The sequence below is a fragment of the Ambystoma mexicanum genome, chromosome 2p (genome assembly GCF_040938575.1).
Source record: "Ambystoma mexicanum isolate Mex_15411 chromosome 2p, UKY_AmexF1_1, whole genome shotgun sequence".
In the NCBI taxonomy this organism is placed as follows: domain Eukaryota; kingdom Metazoa; phylum Chordata; class Amphibia; order Caudata; family Ambystomatidae; genus Ambystoma; species Ambystoma mexicanum.
In genome coordinates, this window is record NC_090923.1 from 627,442,006 (window position 1) to 627,468,483 (window position 26,478).

Below are 26,478 nucleotides of genomic sequence, written 5' to 3' on the forward strand. Positions count from 1 at the left end.
GAAGGAGGTGCTTTGCGTGAGGAAGCTGTTTGTGATTGGCCGGAAAGGGTGGAGTGCTTCAGTTGGAAAAGTCTTAAGTATGAAGGCAGGCAGGATGTCATCCGCCTTTGATGTGGTCTTCAGGGATGCTAGGGTGACAGTCAGGTCTTCCATGGTGAGTGTCTTGAAGGTTTCCAAGAAAGTAGTGTTTTTTATTTAGATGAGATGTGTGATGTGCTGTCAGCTATGGCATCAGTGTCTATGTGCTAGCAGATCTTGTTGAAGAAGAAAGAGTAGATGGTGGTGGATTTTGCAATGGAATGCAGTTCAAGTAAGTTGGGCAGATGATTGATGCAATGCTTGATGACTTTGAAGAGGGCTCTGGTATCATTGTTGGCCTTTGCTATCATTTTTTACCTTTGCTATGGAATTCTAGTAGTAGTTGGCTTTAGCAGTGGGGATCAGTCTGCATGTAGCTCAGAGTTCCTTGAACAGGGCGAGGTAGGATGTGCTGCAGGATTGTCACCAAGTCTTTCTTGATGTTCAGTGCTTGGATATACTAGGGTTTGGAAGGTTTAGGCTTCAGGGTACATTCTTTCAACAGGGCATGGTGGTTGATGTTAATTGCGAGGATGATGTTGAGTTCTTGGGGAATCGAGTCGCACCTGGTCCCACGTGAGGTAGACTTTGGAAAGCTCTTTTGAAAGCTTGCACTTGGAAGTTATTGTATGATCTGAAGGCTTGTTTGCTGGGTTTTTCCGGTGGGTGTGCTTGATTGGGGAGTTGTGACTAATATCAAAGGGGATTGACAGGTGATGAACCAGTGGCGCGGGGTTGAAGAGTTGTGATGGAGGGTGGGCAGGGTAGTGCTGATGAGGACAAAGATATTCTCCTGCATTGTATCTTTGATGGATTCACATGCTTTTGAATATTCCCCTGCGTCAGGCTGGGAATACTCAATAACATTAAAGCAGTTTACCTTTAAATTTTTTTAATTACTTGTCACTTAAGTACTCTATTACAGTCATTTGGGGTCATACTGCCTGCACCCAATTAGACATGCCCCCTTAGCTCGATCCCTGGTGGCCATCTTCAGATTTATTTACTGCACATTAAGTGTTAGGAGTCCTCAAGAATTCTCTCTTTTACAATTTCGATGATTCTTGTCTATTTCTGATAGTTTTTCCCACCAAATCTTTTGGTTTGGTGCTGCATTGCTTCTCACCTATGGCAGTGAAGTCTCAGCCCATTTAATTGGCTCCGGAGTTGAAATCTCCCGTCTGAGGCCTTCAGGAGTCTGTTGCGATGAGACACGAAAAAAAATAGCCTTTTTAAGGCCAGATCAGCATGCAACCTGAAGAATGTTTACGTCGAGAACCTTCATGAACAGTGTCTCTACTGTCTGTATCCAGACCACGACTTGAACAACTGTACCAGTCGTTCTCGTCCAAAACTGCCAGTCGTTCTCATCCAAAACCCACAAGTACTGCCACCGTAGGTTATTGGCCACTGGTTAGTGGCTGCTGACTCGGACTCTGTCTGCAGTTATGCCTCTGCAAAACACATCAGACACCTGGAGCGCAGCCCCTCTTCAAAAAGCTTGAGGTCCCACAATGAATGTTCCCGGCGGAAGAAAGCAAAAAGGAGACATGGAACACCGACTTCGTTGAAGTCTCCGTCTACGGTCACAGTGATCACTTCAGTGTCAAATGCCTTTGTTGACAGCTTCAGCATCCAAGCATTCTTCAGATAAGCAACGCCTGTCCATGAATACAGTTCCATTGTCGACGACACAGTCAGCCCAAATCTTTGTCGATGTCGAAATCCTCTTTGACAACTGCCAACCCGTCAACGACCCAGTGAACCACCTCTTTGACGCCCAAGGCAACTATGTCAATCAACAAAACTACTACTTCTGTCCCGTCAACCACTTCGATGACCAAATCTTCAACGTCATTGCCATCCTGACCTAAGCCTTCACCGAACACGTCTACATCGTCGTCGACACCTATACATATGCCCTTGATCTCTGTGTTTCCAAAGGGAGTTGCAATGGACAGGGATGTCCCGTCTGCATTATCATACCTCCCTAGGCCAACTTGTGCTCAGCCACTGTTTCCACTGGCTCCTTGTTCACCACCTGTAGTTCACTGTCCAACCATGGCCCCTCCTGCACAGTTGCTGCAACAGGGTACTAATTTGGACATGGAGGCTTCAGACGTAGTCATCTCAGAAAACGAGGAAGGAGAAACTGTGTCTCTTACTGAGGAAGACTTTCTTTTAAGAGTCAAATCTAGAAGCATGCTTGGCCAGTTGTGTCCAGTGAACCATGCAACATTTTTTTATCACTTTAATTAGGACAGCTTTTGCACCTTTTGGGGCAGCTAGTTGGCCGTATATATGTGTTCACTGATTCAGTAGTGTGGGCATTTGGGCTCAAACCAGTCTCTCTGTTTAAACATATGCTGAGGTATATTGCATTTCATTGTATTGTACTAGTCATTTATATAGCGCCCTTTCCCATTTGTATGGCCTAAAAGTGCTTTGCGGTAGGAAAGCCCTTGGGGTCCGAAGCCCAGGTATGGGAAGGTTCTAAGACGAAGCATGAGATGCGTGTGTGCATTTGGCCAAGAATTAGGACTTAGGAGGGCTGTCTAGGCTCCAGTAAGTAACCCAAGAGGTCAGGCACATGGGCGGGTGCTGTGGAAGGTCACAACAGAGCACAGTGCAGGAGCCCCAATATATACCCAGGTAGACCAAATTTGTCATAGGTTGTCGATGTATTCTAATGGCAGAAGTGTTGAGGCAAGTCTGGAGTTTCAGTGCGAAATGGTTATGTGACCGGCTCGACCAAATTAGTCATAGTTGTAGCTGCATTGCATAGTGCGTGGATGGATAGCCATGCCTATGGCAGATGTCCACCAAAGTGGTGTGTTTATACATACCTTAAGCTCAGATGAAGCTTAACTTTGTCGCTGTGTCATCCGATTTTTGCACCCTGCAGGTTCATTAGATGTTGTCATTACACATTGTATGATACAATATCTATCTTTTTTAATACAGTATTTCTTTATTTTGTATATGTTAATTGACTGTATATATTCTGTAATTCAAAACTGAATATTTCAATAGAAATTACTACTTTTGTAGTAAATACTTTTGCAATTTTGAAATCACCTGTTTTCCTTGATGATGTACGTGTTAAACCATGGCCCTCATTACGACCCTGGCGGTAAGTAATCTACATTACCGCCATGGCGTAATCATCGTTTACGCCATGGACCGATGGCGTAAAGAGCGCCATATTCCGACCCATCGCGCACGAGCATTACGCCATGGCGGTAATGTAAATTACGCCATGGCGTAAACAGCCCTTACCGGCATCGAATGCCGCGCTGGGTGACCTACCGCCACCCATCATTGCGCTGACCGTAATCAGCGGGCCCCGTAATCAGCGGGCACCGTAATTAGAGGGCACCGTAATTAGCGGTCACCGCAAATAAGCAGAACCGGAAGTAGCGTCATCGCGGCGGAACGGGAAAGAGCACAGCGGCCATCTTTAAAAACACAATCCATTGCCATCCTACCCAACCACACTACATTCGACCCTGAAACCCTGTGAATCCCATTACCCACCCATTTCCTCACCTAACCATGCCAAAAGTTGTTAAAAAAGCCTGCGACAGGCAGCGGTAGGACCGCTTCAGTCGCAAAGAATTAACCATGCTTGCAGAAACGCTGCAGGAGAAGGCAGACGTCGCCTTCTCATCAGAGATGACGAGACCAGCCATAGCCCGGAAAAAAGCAGCATGGGAACTCGTGGCACAACGCGTCAGTGCTGTAGGTACCACCCCACGCACCGCCAGACAGTGCCGCAAAAGGTGGGATGACCTCCGGCTCTGAGTAAGGGGCATACTGTCAGCAAACCGCAACCTGGGACTGGCAACTAGCGGTGGAGCAGACTCCCCACTGAAGATGCAGCCATGGGAGGAGACATGTGCCTCATTGATCGGCATAGAGTGCATTGAGGGCGTCGGCGGAATGGAGAGAGGAGCCCCGACATCAGGAGACACAGGTAGGTGCCTCCAATGCAGCCTTGCAAAACACCCTGAATCACACTTACATGGGAATCACAATGTCGCCCCATATGGCAAACGCAACACATCAGCAGAAGACCCACACCCTGCACACATGCAGCATGTACACTCTACAGCAGGCACACACATTCCTGCATGCTCAACCCACCCAAAAGGGAGACAACCTGTATGTCACGGCCTACAAAGTCCACCATCTATCCATCTAAACCATGGCACTCATCACAATGCCTGCTCAATGTCCACTTAACCATCAATAACACTTTCCCTCCTCTGCTCCACCACAGGCTCACACTCGGACACCGGCAGGGACGAGTGTGGCACCACCCCAGCCAAGAAGACCAGGACAGAGGGAAGAGGCCACCAACCATCCACCTCTGCAGGACCCATGGCCAACCCACAGCAGGCCAAAATTCCTTTTGCCGAACAGCCCAGGGCAGCAATTCCCCCGAGGAAAGGGACATGATGGCACCCACGTCAGACCCACAACCACTGCCGCCCACTGAGGGGATCGTGTCTGCGGGGAGCAGTACAGTCGGGGAGACTGCAGCCATCGCAGCCTGTTCTGACAGCGATGTGGCGAATGGGGATGATGACATGGAAGGTCCCCCCAACACCCAACTTACCTCCCCACACCTGTCCCCATGTAGCCTGCATGGACAGGACACACAGGGGCAATCCCCCGGAGGTTCATGGCCAGCCACTCCAAGTCCAGTGGGAGTAGGGGAAGAGGGGAGTAGTCCTATTGGGCCTGCAATTGCAACCTCCATTGTGCCTGATTTCAGCCAGGTGCTGGACCAAATATCAGCGAGGCAGGAACAACTGGCGTCAATCTGTAACGCTCACCTGATTCCCACGGAGGCGCGGGTCTTGGCAGGAAGGTGTCTGTGACTCGAAAAGTGATGTGCAGGACTCGATGGGCTTCTGGGGTCGAACCTCTTCGCACTGTGTGTCGAACTCGAAGAGTGAGGTTTCTGCAGGTGAAAGAATATGGGGGTTAATGGCCTGGGTTGTTGAATGTCCCTCTCTCTCTCTCTCTCTCTTCCCAGCTTTTCTGTAGAGCCCCCCCAAGTCAACGTGCTCACCTTAGATAGGTGAATGCTGGGCTCTCCATCTGCGTCTGGTGCAGGGTGCCGTTGCCAGTTCCTTCACTGGTGAAACATTGGCCTCTTGAATTCAGAGGATGGTTACCGTCGTTATCTGCACGAGCGGTGAGTTTCTGGACACCTTTTGTCTTTATAGTCTTTAAATGCGTGGCACGTTAATATTGAAGACTCTGTATAATGCTTTTCCCTTATGTATTGCAGGACTCTCGGGATGGAAGATGGAGTGAAGCGCCAGGAAATTCGTAAGTACGGCAAGCACTCTAACTGTCTCTTTCCTTGCAGCTTAGTTCGTGTTAAAGAGACGCTGGAGTATTCGCAGGCGTTTTATTGCGACGAGCGTGATGGGCGTGAGTAAATACCTGCTTAATGTCTTTTTCTTTTGTCTTTCAGATGTTGGTTTGCAGCGCCGGAGTCAGCGGAATGCTAGTAAGTTTTAACTATACTTTGTCTTCTCAGGCGGCGATGCAGAATGAAGAAATCCGGAATTCACGGCGTGCCGGTAAGTATAACAATACTTTTGTCTTTGCAGGCGAAGGTGCAGCGTGAAGACACGGCCGCTGCTGATGGATCAGGTGAGAAAGCACTGTGTGTAGAGTTTGTCTTGCTAACCTGTTGTTTCTTGTCTTTTGCAGGTGCTGATGTTGCCTGGATACAGGAATGGTAAGTATAATTCTTGCAGGTTCAGGATCGAAAGAGGAAAGGCTGGAACAGACTCGGTGAGCGTTCTGCTGCAGATGCAGAATAACGCGAAGCACGTTTCATCTATCGGGTGTGGTTTAAATAGCCTTGGAGTGATGAGGCGTCTTCTTCCACGGCCCCGCCTAGGTAAGAAAAGAGTTCCAGTTTCCAGAAGAGTTCCAGTGCTGTATCCAGGGAGTGGAGCTGCCCCACCCAGGTAAGAAAGTAGTTCCTGTTCACAGAGGGCTTCTAAGTGGCTGGTAAGTAAGCAGCATGGTCTGCTGCAGGTAAGTCTACCCAAGCACTCTCACACCAATTATGAGCCCGGCGCTTCCAGTGCCGGGACCGATGGTTTTGATGAGCCTGGTGCCACCGGCGCCAGGACAGGGTCCAAAAGGTCCCAGTAGGGACCGGCTGGTGCCTAGGATTAGGGTTAGGGGCCTGCTTCCAAGGACGTTGGGCTGGTCCTGGCTCCTTGGAAACAGTGATCATGACACAATCCTAACGCAGCATGTTGCTGATTGTAGAGGTGCCAGTTCAGGCATGGAGAGGTGTGCTGACAGCATCAAGGCAGCCATCCAATCAGCAAGCATGAACATATGCACAGAACTAGCCGCACTGCGGAATATGATTGGTGAACTGATACGGACAATCATGGACACAAGGCGTACCGAGCAGGCCGGTACCTCCTCAGCTGCAAGTTCGGCCCCATCCAGCCCCGTCCGCAGGTCATCCAGGACCCGGAGGAGTACAGGCAGGGGGGCCCCAGGTTCCGGGACAGGGGGCTGCCAATAGTGCCCGCCCAGTGGACCACTAAAACATTACCCACTTCACCACAGGCACTGGCACTCCTTTGCAGGGATTTCTGGGGGGAGGCGGAGGGGGGATTGGGTGTGTTGGGGTGTTCAGGGGGGAAGGGGGGATTGGGTGTGTTGAGGTGTTCAGGGGGAGGGGGGATTGGGTGTGTTGGGGTGTTCAGGGGGAGGGGGGATTGGGTGTGTTGGGGTGTTAAGGGGGAGGGGGGATTGGGTGTGTGGGGTGTTCAGGGGGGAGGGGGGATTGGGTGTGTCATAACTTTTCAGAAGCACAATACACTTTTTCATTTATCACAAACCAAATGTGTGGACATTGCTCATTGTGTATGTGTGCTTTATTGTTGTACAGTATACAGTGTGCATATACCAGACACACACAGTGCCCCAAGTGCCGTCCACATGTTACACGCACACGCTGTGGGTGCTAGAAGTATTGGTCAATGAGATTCTGACGCATTTCACGCCCCTCCTGTGCATCGCTGCCTCCTTGAGGTGCTGCCCCATCCCCACCCTCATCATCCTCATCATCAGGTGGTTGCAGTTCTGCGTCAGGGGGCATAGGCACGCTACGTCTGACGCACATATTGTGTAGCATGACACATGCCATGACGATCTTCGCAACCTTCTCATGGCGGTACAGGAGTGCCCCGCCAGACCTGCTGAGGCAGCGGAAAGGTGCCTTCAGTAGGCCAAAGGCCTGCTCTATCACCACACGGGTACGTGCATGGGCACGGTTGAAGTCCTCCTCATGCTGGTTCTGTGGGTTCCGGACTGGTGTAAGGAGCCACCTTTTCAGGGGATAGCCTGCATCACCTGTAAATGGGCAACAATGTATGTGTCAGGAATGAGATCGCTTTCTTAACATGACGCGCCAACATGCCTTGCATTCAACTGTTACTTTGCACCAAATTTAGTTGTGCTAATGGATTCACACTATGCAACCGGTATATGTTCATGGCTCTCATGTACTGTTTTGCATGCCAAGACACAATGCAGGGGGGACAATTGCCTTGTGAGTGCCCATCCACTGTGTCTGTTCAGGCCGTTACTTTATGTGACCTGGCACGTGTCCTGTGATGTCAAAGCTCACATGATTGCAACATTGCTGTCTGGCTCATTATGACCCCAGGGAACAATACTGGTGTCAATGGGGGGAGTTTGTGGGTCTTGCTGTCTGTGTAGTGGTGCATTGATGTTCCTGTCCGACATGTGCCTCCTTTGTGCGCAGTTATGGGGGACAGGCCTTTCAGTTGATGGTGTTTGGTGACGTGCATGTAGGTGCGTTCCTTTGGAGTCAATGTGGTCACATTTCGTACAATGCACTTGCAGATGGTTGTGTCATGGTTGGGGTACACTTTCATTCACATGTTAGGGCTGATTAGATCAGGCATCATGTATACAGTTGTCAGATGACGTGAGTGCTGCCTCAGGGTATGATCTGGCTACTGCTAGTCGCAGCCATGTGACGTATGCATCACCCCCCCCTTCCTGCCAGGTGAAATATGCATTGGTACGTCGATCACCTACACACTTCCCATTTCCATGCTCATGACATTAGACTCACCGAGTAGGCAGGATCTTGGGCCTGCATGTCGCTCCATGTAGCGTGGTATTGTGGAGTTCCGAAGGACCATTGAATCATGGGTTGATCCGGGGAATCGGGCACAGCAATGTGTGAAGATCCTGTTGGAGTCGCAGACCATTTGCACGTTGATTGAGTGAAATAGTTTACGGTTGCGCTATGGTACCTCCATGGCATGTGGGACCACCAATTCAACCTGGGTGCAGTCGATGGCACCAATGCAACCAGGTATGCCAGCTAGTGCATGGAAACCCACTTTGGTGTTGGCAATCTCCTGGGCAGACCGTGGCAATGAGATGTGGTCGTCTGTGTGCTTGAGGAGGGCATTGAGCACTTGGATCAGTGTACGTGAGAATAATGGTTGGGATATGCCATGCAAGTGGCCCACTGTGTGCTGGTAGGTGCCTGTGGCCAGGAAGTGAAGCACGGACACGACCTTCAGTAGGGGCGGGATGGCGGTGGGTGTTTCTATCATGCTGACGATGTCGTTGTGTATCATGTTCACAATGTTGGTGATGGTGTCCCGGTCCAGTCGGTACAGGGTGTGGATCTGCTCTGCGGTGAGGTTGAATGGACTGGCTCTGATGCGTGGGATTGGGGGCTGTCTGCGTGGTGCCACTGGCTGTGCTGGTGGGGCTTGCTGGCCCTGCCTTGCCCTCCTTCTCCTCCTGCATCTTCTCTGTGCAGCTTGTTGTTGTTGTTGTTGTTGCAGTTGTAGCACTCGCATTGCTATCAGGTCCTCCAGCCCCAACATTGCTAGTCCTATTGGTATCATTGTGGAGTGTGACTGGGGCTGGTAGGGGTGGGGTGTGCTCTTTTTGCACTGGGAGAGTCTGTATTGCCTCCACCTGTGCTGATTCTGTGCACCTGTGGCAGCTGGGAACACTGCACATGGCCATTTACCGTTGGTTCGCGATGGCAGAATTAGCGCCATGGCGGTAAGGTACTTTACGGCCTTGGCGATGGCGTTAGGGGCATGTCCGCTTGGTTTGTGATCTGCGTAGCTTTGCGCCATGCCAGTATTTACGGCATGGTGGGTCGCGCGCTTGCGTCCTTGGTGCTGTTAGCGGCACTGTAAACTACGATGTCGCTAATTGCACTTTCGCGGGTCATAATCGGACCTAGCGGAAAACGATGCCGGTATTCATTTACCGGCATCGTTTTCCGCTTACCGCCTGGGTCGTAACTGTTTAGTTCTGCTTGGTGTGGGTATCAATGTGTCCTATGTTTTGCTTATTAAATGCCATGTGTGGGTACAGAGTTACTGGTATGTGTACTTTGAACAATTAAATTTGCATATTAATGCTTTTGTTCAGGAGAATTTTTATTGTATTCGGTTGCAGTCCCTGCTCTCCTGTCTTTATACAGCTTCCCCTGGTGTGGTTCTGCGCCTCCTATTGTTGACAGGCCTCCACAGGTCCAACAAGGTAAAGCCTTCCTATACCTCATGTTCCCACTCCAACTTCAGTGACACCTCATCCTTCTCCAAGGCCTCCTATCCCAGTGGGCATAGCTTCACGCTCGAGAGATGTATCTATTTATTTACTATCCACACTGCACACACTGTTTTCTTGGCTACAAACAGACTTCCGGCTACACCATTGCCTCCTCCAGTGCAACCCTGTGAGTTCCCAACAAGAGAAGGTGTAGCTCCTCCACCCTTGGGACCTCTTCCAAGGTATCAACTATTAACACGGTCCCCCCTACAGATACTGACACTGATCCATCAGATGGTTCCACAGACACCCACTCCACTGGGGAGTTTAACGATCTGGTTCTTTCCATGTTCTGCAAAGCTTTTTGACCACCTACTTGGAAGAGCAGAAGAAGGGGGGTTTTCTTTTCCAGCGATGGGAATCTTCCAGGAAGTCCACATAAGCCATCCCAGTGCTGGAATATACCTAGGCCAACAGCCTCCTTGTCATGAAAAACACATTCTCAGTGCCAGGAAGGATCGCTTTGAGAAAAAGCACAAGGTCCCAGGGCCAGCACCAAAATGCCTGCACATACAACACTGCCCGGATCCAGTTCTTTCTGCAGCAGCGTGTAAGAGTTCTGTCAATCCCTCCTCTCCCTGTATGGTGCTGCCAGATCAAGACAAAGAGGGAAAAAAAGAGTCATCTCTACAGCTGCGACAACCACTAACTGGAACCGATACTAGATTTTCTCCCAGATGACAAGCGGGATGAGGCACTGACACTTCTGCATGAAGGTGAACTGGCATCAGATAATTCCATCTCTTTTGCCGTGAGTGGTAGAAGTGTACGAAAAGAGGTAGTGGAATTATGTTCCCTGCTGGCCTACTCCAGTTCCCCACAAACCACATTGCCACGCCACTCTCATGCGCAATCCAAACGCCCAAACAAATATGCCTGCTGTTTAAGGAAACATTCAGTGCAGTGCCCTAAAGTGCAAGTTTCAACTTCTTTCTACACTCTTAGTTTAAAAGGAAGCTATTCCGGAACGGTTTCTTTTTAAAATAAATGTATATGAACAGTAAAAGTTAATAAAGAAATGGAAGAGAAGTACAGCTCCCAACCACTCCTGCCCACTTCGATCACTGGTTGCTGTGGAAATAGCAGATAGAGGATGCTGACAGGTGGGTAATGGGACAGTGTTACGCTACCAAGGATGGTTGAAAGCCATCAATTTGAGGCCTGACGTACAGTCAAAAATAGTAGATATGCATTTTGAAGCCACTGACCTATTTGGAAAGAAAGTGGATGAGACGTTGCAAGCCATCAAGGCAGACACGGAGACACCGAAACAGCCCATTCATTAGGCACCCTACAGCAACACTGCCAGTCCTTTCACTCCGGTAAAGCAAGGTTCTCAAGGACTTTGAGGGACTACAGGTCCTCCCATCATCCACAAATGTCTTGCACCAGCGCCACTCAAGAAGCTTGTAAGGGAAGATCCCAGCCGTATAGAGGAAACCAGTGACTACCCGTGACCAGGCCCCGGCCCTGACCCCTTACTTTGACACCCCAGTAGGGGGGTGGGGGGCTTAACAACTTTGTTGCAGTGTGGAACAACAAAACCACCGAAAAATGTGTGCTGTCCATCATTCAGTAAGGCCCTACGCTAGAGTTCCTGGGGAAACATCCCTCCATTCCCCCTGTCCCACAGACGGAGAAGCATCAAGCTTTGCTCCTCCAAGAAGTACAGTCCCTCCTAAGGAAATGGGCTATCAAAGTAGTACCACTGCACCTCAGGTGTTACGGAGTGTACTCCAGATATGTTCTGGTCAGGCAAAGGTCAGGAGGATGGAGACCCATACTAGATCTCAGGAGACTAAAAAAATTCCTCTGGTCTCAGATGTTTTGCACGGTGACGCTCAGTGGGCGGGAGCAGTTCTGAGCGTTGTTCCTCTACTTTTCTTATTTTAAAATGAAACTGTTCCCCAAAGGTTTTGTTTTAAAATATAAGTGTAGGAAGTAGTTGAATCTTGCACTTTAGTGCAGTGCACTGAATGTTCATTTAAACAGCAGGTGTGTTTGTTGGGGTTTTGTCTGTCATGTGCGTGGGACGAGGCGTGGTGATGGGGTTTGCGAGGAGCGGGGGCAGGCCAGCAGCGAACCTAGGTGCCCTACTTCTTTTCGTACACTTCGACCACTGGTGAGGCTACAATATATCCTGAACCAGCCAAATGAAGGGGACTTACTCTCCTCACTAGACGTACAGGTTGCCTATTTCCACATCCCCATTCGTTGGCAGCAGAGGTGCTTCCAAGTTCAAGGAAAACACTACCAATTGGAGGCTCTGCCCTTCCGATTAAAGTCAGCACCAAGAATGTTCACAAAAGGCCTAGCTCCAGTGGCGACCCATCTCTGTCGTTCATTCAGGCATTCATGTTTACCCATATCTGGACGACTGGCTGGTGCACGCCCCATCTCTGCCACTGGTGTGTCTAACATTTGTGGGGTACTCAGTGAACTTTGCAAAGTCATGCTTACAGCCTGCTCTGAACTCACTGTTCTTGGGAGCTCACACCTCAACACTCTCACATCTCGCCATGACTTCAGAGGGTAGGGTAAAAATGAAACTGCGCAAGGTCCTGCAGATATCGGAACAACCGATCACATCAGTCTACTCCCTCAAGTCATTTCTGGTAATGATATCGTCTTGCCTCCCATTAATCCATCACTGCAGGCTGCAGATGAGGCCTAGTTCAAAAGTTCCTAGATGCCCGTTGTCAACAAATATCAGGGTCCTGGTAGGACAGGCTTCTCCTTGTGCCATCCTTTCGCCAAGCTCACAAATGGTGGAGTCATCTCAACCTCACTCAAGGAGCCCCCGTTCTTTTCCCACGCATCAGATCACGGTTAACACAGATGCATTCCTGGATGGTTGGGTGCCCACTTTAGGGGAGGCATGGTATCACAAGTATGACACTGACACAATGGGTACAATTTGTAAAACCTTTATTGAAACTGTTGGGGTTGGAGAAACTCCCCCTGCCCTATAACTAAGATGGGAGTAGTCTCGAACATCAAATAATAAATAATGCAGTCCTAGTGGAGTCAGTCAAATCAAAATGGCCTATGCTAACAAAACGTAAGGCCTGCCCTATCTCTTGTACAAAAGGTGTAAAAAGGACAAATGTAAAAACTCAGATCCAAGATGGCCTCCGCGGAGACTCAATGTAATTGATGAGCTCCCAAACCTCAGAACCAATGGAGCAGAAATAAGCAGCCTCCAACGCCCTCCCCAGGCGATATAGCGGCCGGAGTGAACCCTTATTAGGTTGGGATCCACCTCCCTTTCGCGGGGAGAGTGGATCGGGAAAGAAGCAGAGAAGCCCCCCAGAGCCCAATGCCAAGCGGGAGAGCCGGCACGGAGAGAAGGGGAAGCCCAACTGGAGTTACACCTAGGTACGCAGAGACTGATCCCGGCACCAGAGACTGAAGAAGACCCCTACGAGCTTGGGCCAAAGAAGAGCAGCCCAGTGCGCCTAAAGGCATCCCTCCATCCAAGCACACGGAAGTACCCATCTGGGCCTTGGTGAGGAGGACTATCGAGTGGCTTGCTGGGAATGAGGTGGAATCGGCAGAGATATTGTCGTGGTGAGGAGGAGCGACAGAGAAGTAACTGGTGCCCCCACCCTCGTTGGCTAGCGTGAGGGAGAGTGAAGCCAGACCCAGAGCCGATGTTGCCCGCCCTGGGCACGCAGAGGTGAAGAGGGATGAATAGAGAGGGGGTTGTGCTCCTGGCGCAGGGCCGCATATGCTCCCGGGTGGGCCCTGCATGGGTAGGCCCTCCCAAAGACACAACAGCGGGAATGTACCCCGAACAGGGGTGTGCGGCTGTGTCCCTCCATTCCCGCCCCCACAACCCCCATTCACACCATTGATGCGATCCTACATTGGGGAGACAGGAATGCAGCGTAGAAATGAAGCTGTTAGCGATAAAGTAACGTCGCGGGGGAAGAGCAAATGGACCAGAGGCCAGAGTACTGGTTGAGCATCGACTGTGAAAAGAGAAAGGGGAGAAACAACCCCATTAGTTAAATAGTTATCCAGCTGTGACTGGAGGATTGGGGCAAGGCAACACAAGCACCCCAGTGGAAGAGGGAGCCCCCCCCTGCCCAGTGTTTCCAGCAAAGTAAGGATGCAGGACCAAGAGGGAAAGCCGCTACGCCTGACCGTAGAGGGTGGAACCCCCCGGTTTCACCACCATAACACTGACTGATAGCCTACGCCATTGAGGCACCCCAGGACTCCAGGAGAAGGGGCTTCCAATCTAACTGTAATTAAAGAAGCAATAGACCGAAAGACCGAAAGGACCGTGCACGGCGACAGAGGGGGGGACCACTGGTGTAACAGGGACTCCTGCAGCCCCAGTGGTGCAGGGGCCCCACCACCACATGTCCCCTTGGACTAAACCCCTGCCCCCTTTTTTCTTTTTTTTAGTCACTCTGCCTTCATTAAGAATTATTTCAGTTACAGTGTAACATAAATAATATCTTTATGAAGGCAGAGTGACTACAAAAAGAAACTTTGTTTTTGAAGTGCAAGGGGTCCACCAATCCCATGACATGGAAACCTCTAGACTGGAGGCCTCCATGTCATGGGGTGGGGGAACTCCATGACTTAAAAAAGAAATAGTTTCTTTTTGAAGTCACTCTGCCTTCATAAAGAAATTATTTCCATTATGGTTTGGTACTTAACGGAAATAATTTCTTTATGAAGTTGGAGATGACTTAAAAAAGAAACCATTTATTTTTGAAGTAATAGGGCTCCCCTCAACCCCATGACGTGTGCGTGTGTGAGTGTATGGTGTAAAGGTACCCACTTAAATATATAAGAGTCTGCCTGTGTGAGTGTATGGTGAAAGGGTGCACCCTTAAACGTATGGGTGGCTGCCTCAGTGTGTGTGCCTGTATGGTGAAAGGTTACACACTTAAATGTATGGGTGGCTGCCTGGGTGTGCCTGTATGGTGAAAGGTTAAACACGTAAATGTATGGGTGGCTTGGCGTATGTCTGTATGGTGAATGGTGTGTGTGCTTGTGTTCAGGGACGCAACAAAACCTACATTTTGGGTGTGTGCTAACCCTTCAAATGTTGGGAGAGGTGCTAACTTCATGGGCGGTGGGGGAGGGATAAACTTATTTGTGTGGGGCATCAAACTTCTTTATGCATTATAATGAGATTATTCTAGTGTGGCTTCAATGTTAGAAGCAGTTAACTCTCTTCTTTAAGTCTAAAAGCACCTACTTGATGATATGATACTTATAATGCGCTTAATACCCAGAGGTTTCTAAGCACGGACCCGAGGATTGAACCTGTGTTGCTCCGTGTCGTCTTGCTTCCAAGGCGAGCACGTTGCCCCTGGGCTATCCTCCTGAGACTTACTTATGGACTTCTGTGAGACTAAGCGGTCTCCTGTCCCCTCTCTACCCTTCCAATCACTTCCCTGGCATGCAAGTACTAAACCCACATCAAGATTTCAATTGACTAAAGAATTATGCATTTGAATGTAGGTACTTACAGTGAAATGCTTTACATTAGTAATTGCTGGGCCTTTGTTAACAGCGAAACCCAGGTGCCGTTTAACATCTGTGTCCTGTTCTGTCCGGCAACGGATCAGTAGGTCAGCTAGGTCGAGTCAACATAGCCCAAAATCTCAAGGGGGGATTTGGGGTGGGGGGGAATACTGAAGCCCAGTCAGCTCAATGGTGTTGCACCACTACTTGTGTTCAATACCTTGGTTACTTATTGGTCATCTTCATTACTCATAGCCCTGTTCTTACTCGTTCCAGTACTTCTGTATGAGGCACTTTGACTCATACTCAAGTACTGGGATGAGGTAGAGGGACATTGAGGTATTGCCTGGCTTAGTTACCTGTAATCTTCATTACTCCTGGTCCCACTCTCCCTCATCGCAGTACTTACCTGAGAGGCAAGGTGCCTCATACGTAAGCACTGGGACAAGGAAAAGGGACGTGGAGGTAATTCTGGAACGAGAAGCTGATTTTGGGGGTTGGTGCACGGGTTGGGAGGGAGATTGGATGTGTTAGAGAGGATGTGTGGGGGGTGGGATGGCACTGGGATACATCTTAATGGTCATCTATGCCCTGGCTAAGCAGGCATGATATGGGGTATTAGTGGCTAGACAGGCAGTTTGATGCAGCCAGTCTAGTAATTTCTTAGTTTGGCTTGAATTTTTTTTAACTGGGCATCTCTGAAAAAACAGTCCTGCTAAGTGTAATTACCTGGATTGACTGGCATAATATGTCATTATGTGTCTAGACTGGTCTACATTGTGCAGACAGTTGGACACATTTTCATTGTTGCATGGCATTTTTAATAGCAAGGCATTCATTATATTAATTAAAGCATTAATATTCATGTGCACTGTTGGCGACTTGAATGTGTTGGAGTTTTGGATTGGTGTTACCCTACAAAACAATTGCAAATGCTCTGGCCTCTTAGCCATTTTTTCCTCAGAAAGTGTACTGTATAGTGCATTAAAACACATATTTATATCTTTCTCCTAGTGCAGTGTGCGGCGTATCCCTGCAGCAGCACGTTCATGTGTATTGCGCAAGCATGCTAATCTAGGCCGGCGCCGAGTGTGGCACAACTTGTGATTTGTTGCCGAGTTGGGGGTGGAGGAGCGCCCATCAGCATGGTTCGCAGGGGCGACCCCAAATTGTGTGTTACGCCACTGGGGAGGACCCAGGGAGAGCCTAAGCAGTTCATTGAAAAATAAGAGGGGGACCCCAGGGACCTACGCTGCATATCACTGACAATGCTGAGGGGAAGGGCCAGAGAAGTGTGCCCATGAACCCCCGCTCAAGCATGTCGAAATATAGGGGGAAATAACTGCCGGGCCCAGCAAAGGGAGCCAGGAAAAATTAGGAAGGGCACTGGATCTGAGCCAAAGAAGCTATCTTCCCTGGAGAGGAACAAATGCCACAGGACCAGCGAGAACAGGGAGGAAGGCCCCTGCAGGTCGACCAGGATCTCCTAGTGACTCAAACGCTGCTCAAGCAGTTCTTCAATGACTTCGGAAACAAAATCAATAATGCAGTCCAAAAGCACGTGGACACACTGCGAGAAGACTTAGTGGAGGGACTGGAAGAAATCAAAAGGGACATAAACAAAATGGAAGAAAGGGTGGACACAAATCAAAGAGCAATTCAAGAGCTGACGGAAGATGCAAGGAGATCTGATACGCTTATGGAGAGCTTGGCAACGGTGACCTACAACCTCAACCTCCAGGCCGAAGACCTGGAAAGTAGATCCAGGAGATCGAATATCAGACTTAAATGTCTCCCCGAGGAGATCCTGGACAAGGATCTCGAGGTAGAGGTCAGAAGCATTTTCGCAGACATGCTGGAAGTTGAGAACGCCCTAGAAATAAGATTTGACAGGATCCATAGGGTGGGACCTTGCAGGTAAAACCTAGGGGTGAGGCCAAGGGATGTCCTAGTACCCCTTCATGAATACACGATCAAGGAAAAGATTATTCTAAAAGCAAGAAGGAGGAAGCAGATACACTACAAGGGGGTTGAAATAGGCCTTTTCCAAGATTGAGCCCAGCCAACTCTTAGCAAGAGGAAGAGAATGGCTCCAGTCCTGGCAGCCCTAAGAAGCAAAGCCGTCCGCTACGGATGGACATTCCCATTCGACTTACTCTTCGAATGGCCGGGGAAGCAGCACAGAATTACGCCCTATGAAGAGGGAGCAAGACTTCTGGATATCGAAGAGGAGGGCCCAATACCAGACCAGGCTTCAGCTAGGAATCAAAGCAGTCTTAAACCTTGGGAATGGTGGACGGTGAGACCCAAACAAGCTAAAAAGGGAGATACCAGCCTCATCTAAATATCCCTGCAGCCGGTCAGCTACAAGAGAGGGGAAATTACCCCATAAAGAACCCTGAATGACCAAGCAGCAACAGGGGACAAGGGGCCACATCAACAGACTGAGCCTGGGGAGGGCAAACAACAACAGGGTCAGTACAGATGGTCCCAGAGGGAGGGGGGAGAGGATCTTGGAAGGGGATTGGGAGAATCTGCTGAGGATCAATCTGGGAGAAGGGAAGGGTGCAATCCTTGAGACATTGAATTGAGGGGGCTAGAGGCTGGTCGAATCAGCCCAGATGAGGTATGGGGGAAGAGGGAAACGGGGGCAGGTGGGAGAGTGAGGAGGGGCTCCCAGAGGTGTGGTAAGCAAGGGGGGGGGGGGGTCCGGAAGAGGTTCCAACAAGAGGCAGCAAATACAGAAACACCTTTGGGACAATGGCTAGTGACAACAACCTCACACTTATATCCCTCAATATTAATGGGTTAAACTCCCCAGTTAAAGGGGAAAAAAGGGACCATCTTGACATAGCTTTCCAGGAAACCCAGGTTCACACACGAGACAGAGACAGGTTGCGGATCTGGGGCTTCAGCGGTATCTACCAGTCAACACACGCCAGCAAGAAAGGGGGGTATTAATGGCCCTGAGGAATGACCTTGACCTTACAGTTCTGGAAACCGACAGGGAAGTCCAAGGAAGATAACTCTAAAAGGGAAAGGGAAGGGGAAGGGATATACGGTTGCAACAATATATGGCCCCAATACGGGCAGGATGCATTCATCCAAAAAGCTCTGAACAGATTGGAGAAATGTGCAAAGGCCCCCATTATCCTAACAGGAGACTTCAACATGGGGTGGGACCCTGCAAGGCACAGGATTAAAAAGGGATTAACTACACAGGAAGAGCTCAAGGAGAAAATATGAAATCTGGCCTTAAGCGATGTCTGGCGGGAGACAGAGGGGGACAAGGCGGGAAACACATTCTATTCATATGTCCACCTATCACACTCCAGGATAGACTAAGTCTGTACTTCTTGGCTCCTTGGGTAGGATAAAGGAGATAAGTGTGGGGACAATTATACTGTTGGACCATGCCCCCATGAGACTAACAATTAAAAGAAATCAAGGGTCCCCTGCCCTATGGAAATGGCGATACCCTGCTTTCCTGTTTAAGGATGACAAACGGAGGCAAGAGGTTACTGAAGGGCTACTGAGCTTTTTTGAGGATAATACAACGGCAGACACTTCGCTGCAGACAAGGTGCGATGCGCTTAAGGCGACAATAAGACAATAAGGGGGAAAATTATAGCTTTCAAGACACGCAGAGACAGGAAACTGAGACTAGAAGAGATGAAATTGGAGGCAAAGCTCAAAGAGATAATGACTAGGATGGGGGTGGTGGCGAGCGGGGACACAAGGAGAGAATACAGGACAATAAGGGGGCAACTAGAACTAATTCAGACCAGGGCGGCAGAGCGTGCCCTGTTATCTCTCAAGCAGAAGTATTACATTAAAGCAAACAAATCAGCTAGGTTATTAGCCAGGATGCTTAGGAGGGAGGAGAAGACAAAACTATATTAAAAATAAAAGTTGAGGAGGACAACACTAGCACCAACACAGAAGACATTAAACAAGAATTATTTAGATACTATACTGAGATTTACAGTTCGGGGGACCCATTGCTACAAGCGCAAGAAAGATACTTAGAGGATATTAGCCTTCCAAGTATAACTGACCAAGAGAGGGAAGCCCTAGAACAAGACATAACCATAGAGGAAATCCAGGCGGCCATAAAAGCATTGCCCTCCAATAAGTCCCCAGGTACGGATGGATTCACCACAGAATTCTACAAGCTAAACAGGGAACTCATTCTACCACACCTAACCGTCTTATTCAACAAATGTAGCATTGTGGTGGGCATTAAACGAACCATGGAGAAGGCGAAAATTGTTCTTATCCCCAAAAAGGGAAAAGATTCAATAGCGTGCGGCTCATATCGACCAATCACTTTAATTAATGTTGATGCCAAAATCTATACGAAGACACTAGCAAGTAAACTTGACCGAATCCTCCCAGCAGTCGTTCACACAGACCAGTCAGGGTTTGTCAGGGGCCGACAAACCAGCGATAACATCAGAAGAAGTGTGCCTCTCATAGAAAAGGCCAATAAAAAAGGAATCCTGGCCCTTCACATATCCCTGGATTCTGAGAAAGCTTTTGATAGGTTTGAGTGAGGGTTCTTGTTCACACCATGAAAAAGATGGGTTTCGGGGACACATTTTTGGCTAAAGTTAAAGCAAGCTACCAACACCCTCTGCTGCGATTGGCCATAAACGGCCAATTTACTGAACCTGTCAAGGTTCAGAGAGGCACAAAGCAGGGTTGCCCTTTGTTGCCCTTGCTATATGCAATTGGAGCCCTTCTTGGCATCGATAAGAGCCAACAAGGAAATAGTAGGGGCGCCATTTGGGGGGAAAGAAAATAAAATAGCCACCTTTGCGGACAACATATTGCTATCAATAACTCACCCAGAGATCTCTCCAATGGCAATAGAGCATGAGATGCGACAATTCGAGGCTGTTGCTGGACTCAAAATAAATACACATAAGTCTGAAATTGTGAATTTGACAATTCCAAAGGACGCAGAGGCTGAACTTAAAAGGGGATCCCCGTACAGATGGGTAGGGGCGGTTAGAACGTACAGGAATCAAATTAGCAGAGACAATAGAAAACCTTCACATGGTGAATTATCCTCTAGTTCTAGAGTCCATGAGAGCAAATTGGTAGACTGGGGTCCGCAGTCCATAAGGTGGCTAGGCAGAATAAATGTCCTAAAGATGGTCATATTCCCCCAGGTGTTCTACTATTTCTCGGTTCTCCCAACGCTAGTACCGTACTCCCTATTTAGGGCTATCCAAAAGCACATGAGCAGATTTATTTGGAACAAGGGGAGACCGAGGGTAGCGAAATAAGGTAATGATGATGCCTAGAAATAGAGGGGGGCTGGAGGAACCAGACTTTAAAGCATACTACCTGGCAACGCAAATAAGAGTAATTAGAGACTAGCATAAGGGGTATTGGGATAAAGTTTGGACACCAATGGACAGGGCTTTGGCAGGGGAGAATTTGGAGGAGGTACTGTGGAAGCCTAAGGTAGAGAGGTCACCCAAAATGTACAGCAGCAAAATACTCTCTGTAGTGGGAAACCCCTGTGACGAATCCAACTAACGCGCCCGCATCATCTCCTATCTGTCCCCGCTGACACTGATCTTTGGCAATGCACAGTTTACCCTGGGGTGGTGAGGCAAGGCCTGTAGCAAATGGCAGGAGGGAGGATGCCAAAAGATCCAAGACATGTTCGAGAGGTCTGAGGTGAAGTCTTTCAACCAATGTAAGGCAGACTCTGCCATGGGGGAGGGGGAGAGAGATAGATATGCCCAAATAAAGCACTGGCTCCAGCATCCCATTATAAAAGAGGCGACGAACCGTGCGTTTACTCCCTTTGAGAAATACCTGACCACAGACCCCAGGGATAGGAAGGTAGTAGCGGAAATATACACTCACATAAAAAAAAGTGGAGGCCCGGGCCATAGGAGATGCATGGTGCAGTGGTAAGCGACCATAGGATACCCAATGGAGGAGACGGACTGGGCAAAACTATGGGCGAACATACCCAAGCTTATGCGGTCCCTCCAGATCCAGGAAATATCGGTAAAATTGATCTTACAGTAGCACTTAGCCCTAGTGAAACTCCACAAAATGTATCCCAGGGAATCCAAACACTGTTGGAGGGAACAAGGAGCCATATATGGTGGGAGTGCCCTCGCATACAAGAGTACTTGGGGGAAATATGGGAGGCAATAGAGCGGACCTTGGGAGTAAAGGGAAGAGGTAACAGAGGACTGGCACTGATAGGTTTAGATGCCATATTGGAAGAATTACCTGAGAAAGAGGAGAGCAAAGTATTTGTCATCCTGATGATGGCAGGGGCGCTGGCACTAAATCAAAAGTGGAAGTTGAAGGAGCCCCCGTTGGAACATGAACGGGTTGGAAATATATGGAACTTTGCAGCGCTCAAATGGCTAACCTATTCCCTGAAATGTGTTGTTTAAAAATGCAAAAAATGATGTTACAAAAAAGGAGAAACGTATGCAAAAAGGAAAAATCAGTGTTCAAATGAATAAATGTGGTTGAACCAGCTCACCTCCCCACGTTAGACCTCATGGTGTAAGGCTGTCCCTGTAGGCAGGATGACACACTCTAGCTCGGCTTCCAATACAATAAACAGTTCCTGGACGTCGATCCAAGCCCAACTGGCGTTCCACGTTTAAGTCTCTTTTCTGTATTTCAAAAAAAATGTTTCATCCAAAACGTTCACAAAGGTCCCCCTCTGCTGGGCTCAGCCTTCTCACGATAAGGTTCAAAACAAACTTGCATGTGGGGCTCACTTTCCCAAGCTTATTTCACTTCGGGTCTCCCTCTGTCGGGCTCGGACCACTTTCGGATGTCGAAGACTTTGAAATGTGCATGGTTTACTTTTCAGACCCTTGCAGGACCACTTCAACTCAAAGTTTACAGTTCAACATCCACTTTCCACTTCTCTAGGAGTTAATCTTCTTTATTTCACTTTTGCTGTTCATATGCTTTATCATTCAAACAAATTACTTTTCACTGAAACTTTGAGTGGACTGCTTCCTTTCGCTAGACCACTACATTGCTTAGTATCGCTGATTTCGCAGTTATCTTTTACTTCAAAGTTCATTCACAGGTCTGCCTTTCCTCGCGTCTCATCCATCTCATCCACACGTGTGCAGCCTTCACTTGCGATATAATGTTGCTACTTCAAACTTTAACACACAATGGTCTCTCAGATCGCTTGCCAACCTACCAGCTGTGTGCGTTTCTTTCCTGGTTTTGCGATATCCAATTCACGAGTCAAGATTAGTACCACAGACTTGGCCTCGCCTCCCCAACTCTGACGTTCACCCGGGAGGGTCGCTGGTGTCCTTGAAATACAATGCAGTCTTCACTTGTGGGATCTGGCCTTCTCCATGTGTTTTCTGCGGCACTTGTGGGATCTGGCCTTCTCCATGTGTTTTCTGCGGCCTGTCGCAGGCAGCGACCTCTGGTAGGGAACTCTTGGGGTTTTTGACCCGCTGCTCTCACCCGTTGGTCCGTCGCTCTGCTGCAGTAGGGTTGCCTTCTTCCCAGAACTTCTGCTCGTACTTGTGTTCCACCCTGCTCAGAGTGTGTCTTTCAGTTCTGCCTTTTATTCATTTGAGGAGAGCTAATTGGTATCCGGTGTATGCAGTCAAGTGCCTGATTTTACCTGACCCGATTAGTGGGACACATCCAGTACGGTGTGTGAAAGTTAATGTTGTTACTCTGTCGCCGTCTCCCTCGGTCCAGTGTTGTGTAAAAGGGGGGGGTTGGGACCTTGGTGAATCCTAAAAAATAGGATGGGCTGGATAAACAAAATAGGGGGGAATACTGCATCTCACCAGTGGCTGCCTCACCCCCAAACCCTGAAGACACCTCACCCAGGTGATCCTCCCGCACTGGTCCACCCCTAGGGTCTGGATCTAAAGCTGATGGCCGTGAACTGGCTACCCAAGAGAGAGATCCCCAGGGACTAACAGGTAAGACACCCTCTGGTTTCTCACACCACACAGGTCAGTTACATGCCAGGGGCTTGTGGTTACCAGAAGAAAAAGCCCTTCACATCAATGTCCTGGTGTTGAAGGCAGTGTTCTTGGCCCTAAAGTCCTTCAGACCCTGGCTGAAAAACCGGGTAGTCTGCATCTTCACAGACAACACCACCACCATGTTCTATATCTGCAAACAGGGTGGTACCCGCTGTCCTATTATGCCGGCAGAACCACACGCACTGTGAAAATGTGCTCTGGTGCAGGGATCCACAATACGGTTGCAGGTTCACTCCACAGGGAGCTCAGATCCTGGCATGAAGGGGAGCTTCACCAGAGCCAAGCTCTCCATCTTTCCACCAAGTGAGGGCATGCAGAGATCGACCTGTTTGTAACAGCGACCAACAAAAAATGCATCAAATGTACAAGTCGGTTTCCCCAGAAGAGGAGTCTGGGGGACGTATACTCACTCCACTTGGAGGGACTTTTCTTTTATGCTTTCCCCCCAATCCCACTGCTACCTCGAGTGGTCAGTACACTCAAACAGAACTGCTGCACAATGATCCTGGTAGCCCCCTGATAGCTGTGGGAGATTTGGTACTCAGACCTACTTCACCCGTCGGTGGTTCTGTGCACCAGTTTGCCTCCTCTTTCCGACCTGCTCTCAAGAGATGCAGGGTCAGTTATGCATCACAACCCAGAATCCCTCAACTTGACGGCTTGGCTCCCGCAGCCCTAGAATTTGGAAGCATTCTAATGCCTCCAGACTTCAAACATAGTTCTTTTACACATTCAGGCGGCTCAAGTCTTGCCATACCGCCTGTCTTTAGCAAAAGCTAACTTAGAACAGTCACCTATCAAGGTGCATTTGCCGGCCATTTCACACTACACACGTAACTAAAATCAGCCTGCTGTCTGGTCGCATGGGCTGGAGTGAAGGAATCCCTCGAGGACTGTTTCATATGTTTCCCTCCATTCAAGCCCCTACTCCATCATGGTAACTCAATGTGGTCCTTTCAAAGCTAATGAGGCCGCCATTCAAGCCTCTTCACAGAGCCCCTTTGAAATGTCTCTCCTGGAAGACGGCTTTGTTAGTTGCCATCACTTCAGGCCCAGACGATTAGGTGAGCTACAAGACCTCTCCTTCAAACCTCCCTACTTGAGTTTCCAGCAGTCTAAGGTGGTTCTGCATACAAACCCTGCCATAATACCTAAGATCTCTTCAACATTCTACCTGAATGAACCAGTAATTCTGCCAGTGTTCTTTGACTATCTGTCTCCAGAGGAGTGATCCTTGCGTTCTCTAGATGTCTCACAGGCCCTCAAGTTTTATTTGGCCCGCACAGGGGAGTTACGAAAATCATCCCAACTGTTTGTTGCTTTCAGACCTACCAGCAAGGGCAACACCTTTAAAAGTCTTCCATTGCAAAATGGCTGTCGCCGTGCATTTCCCACTGGCATCGTCTGGGCAACAGGCCCCTTCCAGGAAGACCAAGAGTGCACTCAACAAGAGCCATGGTTTCTACTACGGCATTCCTGTCTGGCGTCCCTGCCCCTCCATACCTTCACAAGGTTCTAATGCATCTATAGGGTTTCCAGGGAGGAGTCCTGAGTCGACCAGGCAGTGCTTCGTAACCTGTTCGCATTAGGTGAGTGTTCTAGAGGTGAGTTGATTGCTTCTGTTGAGCTATGCCCTCCGCCCATTAGTTTTGTATGTGTACTGCTGTATAATCCTATTCAAAAGCATGTAAATTCATAAAAGATCCAATGCTGGAGAAGGAACTTGACTGTAACTCCTTGTAATGCTTATGCGCGAAAACAATATGGCGCTGGTGCATGGCCATCTTGTACATTCACTTTCCATCATTATAATAACGCCTATGTTTTTCGTAGGCTATGCGAGCTCAGCAGAGTAGACAGGCAGCTTGGTAGCTAAGGCAAAGCAAGGTCACGTAAATATTGTTTCCGAATGGACTACTGTGGAGATTAGTTATGGTATTGTCAGTTAAAAGACAAACTGAAAGAGGGAGTCGGAGCGCAAGGAAGGTGCAGTGATGAGGGGTCCTGGGAATGAATGCAAGGAGAGGAGAGCTGGGTTTTCCACTTCTAGCTGTTTTTTTCCACTCTTGGCCACTTTGACTTGTGATCTGCTCTTTGGCCGAGAGCAGTCATAACTGAAAGAGGCGGGGAAAAGCCCCCATAAAGAGAAGAGGCTTGTAAGCCGAAAAGGCCAGCTGGAACTTGGATCCCCGGGTGATGTAGTCTCGCTGGTTGGGAGGACGCTCCGCTTCAGATCCCGTTATTGCTCATGATCTCTTTGCCTACCTGCTCTGGGACTAAGCAGTGTCGTGGTGGCCAAGATGAAGGTGTCTTCTGCAGCAGCACTGACAGTGAAGATGTTTCTTTTTAATGTTCTTATATAACCAATTGTATGTGTATTGGGTGTTTCTATACGTGTGTGTGTGTATATATATATATAATATATATATATTACATGGCCACGGTAGTGGCCATGTAGTTATGGTTAAGTTGCTGTTTCCATAGGAAGAGCACTTTTTGGGCGGCTTATAACTCCGCTCCACCTGGGCGAATCCTCACCAAACTTTGCAAAAAAAAGTATATGGGCCACTCTGAATTTGTTTGGAAAGTTTGCTGAGAATTCGTCCAGGGGGAGTGGAGTTATAGGGGGGGTCCCAAAATGTCTTTTTTTCCCATAGACTGAATGGGGGGAAAACTTTGCGCACGGCTACAGGTGAAACCGCTGGACGGATTTTGACGAAATCTGCGGCAGGTACAGGGGCTTGGTCCAGAAAGCATGCTTTTGTAAATTTTGTCACCATACGTGCAGTATGTTTATTAATAATTATGAAAAAGTAGGTCTGAAATAATTAGTGATATCTATGTTTGCTCTGCCGTCACACTTCCCTGTTCGGTCGACGAACAAGAAACCGATTGGCTAAGGTGCTGCCGTCATGACCACGTACACGCAACGTCCCTGCCCACTGGCTGCTGCGAGACGTGTTCTGTGTCAGATGGTTTGGATGCGCCCGACATCTTGCATCCGCGGAAAGCGGAGCAACAACCAGCGTACACATGCTTTTTTCATTAACCTATTTTGCTATGTCACAGAGCATTGGGAAAGGTTCAGACAGTAAGAAATGGGTGATCTATGCATTTGTTCTTCGGCCGTCATGATGTAATTTCTATGGACACCTTGTATGTACAGTAAATGTGGGGGGTAATAACGATAGCACTTCAGTCCATGTAGTGG